We start from the raw sequence: 5,309 nt of genomic DNA on the forward strand, positions 1-5,309 counted from the left end.
CTTACGAGGGAGAAGCTAATCTGGGTTTCATGTGGAGCTGATCCACCAAGGAGGTTCTAGATCTTAGCCACAGCTGGTGCTGGAGACCCAGTTCTTTCCTGGTTCTAAACTATTGGGGTACTGCTGAAACCCCCCAGGGTCAAATCAGAAAAGATTTAATCATTTATTATAAACATCTGATCCTGAACAATGATGTTTATTGCCGCAAACAGAGACTCAAATATTAGTAGTTTATTCTGGGCTAAAACAATTCATTGAATTGAATAATAATTGTGGACTAATATGGTAATAATATTGAATTGCGGCATGGTGTAATGGCACCGACTGTTAAACTGAATTTATTGAAGGAATACGTTACTTACAGAGCGAATTAAGACAAAAATCTACAGAAAAACATGAAAACATAGAATATTTTTTTCCAAAGAGATTTAATTGTTTTTGTTTTAATATATTTATATAATTAAATGTGTATAAATGTGTAGTTTTTATGTTTCTTCATTTGCAAATCATTTGAAATGTTGAATTTCTTTATTCCAAATATTAGTTTATTAGGAAATGTTACTTTACTAAAAGTATTTCTTTTTAGATCAATTGATAATCAATAGGTTTTTGAGAACGGGTTCATTAAAGAGGCAGAAACAAACCTTCATGGATTCAGAGGAACATCCTCGCCTCTAAATGAGCCTCTGATCCAGCCGACCTCTGGAAGATAACCCTCGATAACCTGCAGGAGGATCAGAGACGTCAGCTTCTGTTCATCTCATTGAAGCACAAAGGTTTTACTGTTTTTATTCAAACCAATTAAAACTCAACTAAACTAGAAGGTTTTACACAGTAGGCCTGATTCAGGACTGGCTGCTGCTCCCCAGGAGTGGAGTGGTTCTGAGACGGTCCAAGATGGGTTCTGAACCCCTCAAACTGGAGCTTCCAGCTGTCCCTGTTACTCCACCTTTCACTGGTCAACAGATGAGCTCCATCCAGGGTAGGAAAGGAGCTCCAGGCTGCTAAATCCAGACAGACGGCAGCCTATTGGACGTCATAACAGACACACATCAATGATGCTGGTCAAACTAGGACTACAGTCTTTAGAAACTCAAATAAAAAAGCAAAAGTAGTGAACGGCTGAAGCTCAGTTATAAAACCCAAAACATGAAGGTGAAGACGTTAGCGTGTCTAACATAGAGAACAGCAAAGAAATAATGCACTTTTGTTGAACCCTATGCCTATACATCCTGTCTACCAAAGGACTTTGGTGAAACGTTAAAACTTTGGATGAATTGTCCTCACCTTAGAGCCTCATTAAGTAAAATTCAGGCCCAACTAACCAGATAAAATGATCTTTTTGTGTTTTATTTTAATCTTCTCCCAGGTCCTCTTCACTCCAGAGAGGAATGTGATTAATTTGTATTACAATGATTGGGAAGCAGGTTGAGTTAAATATCACTGGTGTGTAAACTGTTGATTTACTCATTCAGCAATCCTTTCCCACATCATTCTCCATCTCTTTCATGCCGCCACCTTGTTTGACTTTTCATAGAGATTTTTTCTTTGTATTCCTTAAAGATTAGTTTTTGTTCCTAAATTATGATTGGTCTGGTACCTTAAACTCACCCTTTAAGTGCGTATTTACAGAATCATGAACAGATCAAGGTGGATCGAGTTTGCGAGTTGATAACTAGCTTTGTGGAAAATCAAAAATACTATAAGACTGTTAGGAATTTAATACCTGAAAATAAATATGACATGATTAGAAATTAAAGCAATAGGTGAGATTTTTAAAAGCTTTAATAAAACAAGAACTCAAATTAATACATGAGCTGGACGGGTACTGTAACAAAGGGCCATGGTCAGATTCTGATAAAGCTGCTTTTGAACATCTTAAATCTAAATTAGATCATTTAATTACAAAGATAGCTTGAGGTGCCTTCATTAGATCTACAGCTAAATGGAAAGAAGAGGGAGAACACGATACTGCATGATTTTGTGGGTTTGAAAGAGAATGCAAGGGAGGAATTTAGTCATACTCATAATTAGAGAGACAGCAGGGATAAATCGTGGCAGCAGCACCTGTTACGGCACCAGAGGAGGTGCAAGATGAACTGGAGCATTGGTACCTGCAACTGATTTCTATATCCTGCCCTACTACCACAGTGGGTGCCAGACAGCCTGTCACTGATTTCCATGACCACAGAGGCATCCCATTGGCTAATAATAAGCATTTCTTCCATGACAAAGGCAGCAGCCGCTGTGGGATGTTGAAGGCTTTTACAGCCAGTCTGGCATCTTGGTAGCATCCTGGCCACCTCTGGCGTTATCGTAGCATCTTCATGACACCCAAAGGCCACTGACTTTTCATATCACCACATTAGTTTTTCTTATCACAAGTCAAACCATTCACGCAAACAGGTACCTTATAATTTCTTTATTAAATTGTTTAAAAATGTTTATTAAATTGTGTGAATTTGGCACATCACTAATTGATAGTAAATACAGAGCAGGCATTAAATAACCTCAAAATCCCGCTCCCACAGACTGCCACTCTGGTTTCCTAAGCAAGACCCCTAACCCCAAACTGCTCCCCGGGTACCACAGAATGGCAGCCCACTGCTCTACAAGGGGATGGGTTAAATGCAGAGAGTTAATTTTGTTGCCCTTTACTTGGGACAGTGAAATGAAAATAGAAGCAGAGAGAAAAAAAAAGGTAGGTAGGTTAGTGACACCTTGTGGCAGTTGCATGCCAGTGAAAGTCCCACAGGCAGTGCCACTACCAGATGGGCTGCCACAAAGGGAACTCTGCCCTGCTGCATAATTAATAATACTGAATCTTCTGAGCCAAAATTGATAGCTGAGGAGGTTTTAAAATTGTAATTTAATTTATACTCCTCCTCCACCATTAGAGAAGCATTTGAACTCCTGGACAGCATAGAAATTATTTACCTTTAATCAGTAAAATATTTATAATTTTGTGTGACTCTGTGACTCTGGTGCTTCAGAAGATGTAGACCATTTGGGAGAAGGTACAGAACCATTTCTACAACAGAGCAACAACATGCACTAAGTCACATCAACACCATTAAACACCAAATACCCTTTGACATAAACGGATCTCAGCTGGAATACTGGCTTTCTTGGCAATACAGCATTATTTTATTAAGTGATTGTGTTGTTAGAATTTTTCTGTCTGTTTCTGACTTGCGTATCGCAGCTCAAATTTATTTATTGTAGATTGGGGTTCATTACTTTTCCCTGGTATAATGATTTGCCACATGATATTACATTATACAAATATGTGTAGCTCTAACCTTTGTGTTGCTTATTATGTAAAACCATTATTGTCTTAGTGCTATTGAAATCACAGTGGTAAAATTATATATATATATATATATATATATATATATATATATATATATATATATATATATATATATATATATATATATATATATATATATATATATATATATATATATATATATATATATATATATATATATATATATATTGTTAGGTTTGAACACCAAACACCTTATTCAGCAACCTGCACAAAGAATGACACAGAGAATTTAGTATATTTTACTTGCAAGGAGAGGGGATCAGAAACTGCATTCAGTTACAACTTCAAACCCACTCTGAAGCAGTATCTGCTCTCCAAGCCCTTTATTGAAGAAACGCCCTGATTACAATGTGGTTTCAACCGCTAAAGGGGGAGGGAACAGAACCCAGTTGAAACCAGAATTTTCGTACAACATCATACAACATCATACAACATCATAGGATAAGGAGAACCCCTCTCCTTATCTAGTTGCACAGTTCTCCATTCTCTTCCACACCCTTAACGACATCTGTTAACAGCAGTCGCAGTCAGCATCCCTCCTGCACAGACTTAAAAAACATTAATGACACAGCAAACAAAACTAAATGTTTTAACACTCTTTGTAATATGAGTAAGATAGAGATAACAAAATGTGTAAGTATAATATGATTAAAGTAATATGATTAAAGTAGAATAACTTATGTACAATTAATTAACCCAACATTTCCCTCCTGTTTATTCACTTTAAGCTATTTATTTTATCATTCAATAGTTACTTCTTTTCAGATTTTCAACTAAGAAATCATTCTTTTTTCTTTTTTTAGCTGTAAAGGGTACACTCAGAGGTACTTTAAACTGGTGGGTTATTGTCGTTGGGATTAGGATAAAAGTCAGGAAAGTGTAAAGAGAATTCATCCTCTTCGCTGTCTTCATCATCCGATAGGTGTTCCTCAGTGGACATAAGGGCATACATTTCTGTTTTCATGGGTTGTATTGCAGTGGTAATTAGTCTATTTAGCAGCGCTCTAATACATGGAATACAACAACATCCACATAAGGTCAGGATGGCGGCAAATATAGCTACAGACATCAAAATAGAAAGTACCAGTTGTTTGTATTTACCAAAAATGTCTCCAGATCCATCCCACATTTTTGTGTCAACTCCAGAATGGTCTTTCATTTTGCTGTTAAGAGAGCGAAGGCCTTCAAGGGCCTTTGTGAGGCTGCCATCTGCAGCAGTGTTGTTGGGAATAAAGGTGCAACACTGATCTCCAAAAATAGAGCACACACCACCTTTTTCAGCTAACAACATGTCAACAGCAATACGGTTCTGGAAAGCCATCAGAGAGGTAGCTGACAATTGTTCATGGACGGCGGAGAAGCCTTGTTCTGTTTTATTTCCCAGCCTCTGTACGTTATAATGGATGTAGTTGATCCTGTCTACATTTTTATTTATAGTACACCACCAGCATAAGAAAGATTCAAATCCTGCAGAAACTTGATTCACTAGTTTATACTCATCTGGAACACCTCTGGGTACTCCAATACTGTCAATATAAGTAGGGTCATCTGGACTCCACGCATTTTCAGATGCCCACCTTCTTCTAGTATGCCATGTGTGAGGTAAAATACTGTTTACAGTCGTTAACAATTCATCCATTGTGAGTGAAGTAATAGAAACAGGTAAAATCAAGGTGACTGCAGCACACAATCCAGTGGTGTTGCATGGAAGTCTGTCAAACAATTTGTCATCTCCACACCACCACCAGATGTCACTGCGGGATTGAGGTTTAAAAAAGGTGGATACCAGTAAAATACTTGCACATTGTTTTTCATTTAGTGTACCCAATTTTGGGCCCACTCCGGTCCTGTTTACACAGGTGAAATTTGCCACAGCCACTTTCTTCAAAAAGATTGGTTTTTTCTTCTCATCTGTGGTCAGGGGATAGATCTTATCCCAATAGGTGCAATTATCAGTTGGAACTGTATAATTCAT

Source organism: Cyprinodon tularosa, unplaced genomic scaffold (genome assembly GCF_016077235.1).
Source record: "Cyprinodon tularosa strain WSP-4 unplaced genomic scaffold, ASM1607723v1 ctg192, whole genome shotgun sequence".
Classification (NCBI taxonomy): domain Eukaryota; kingdom Metazoa; phylum Chordata; class Actinopteri; order Cyprinodontiformes; family Cyprinodontidae; genus Cyprinodon; species Cyprinodon tularosa.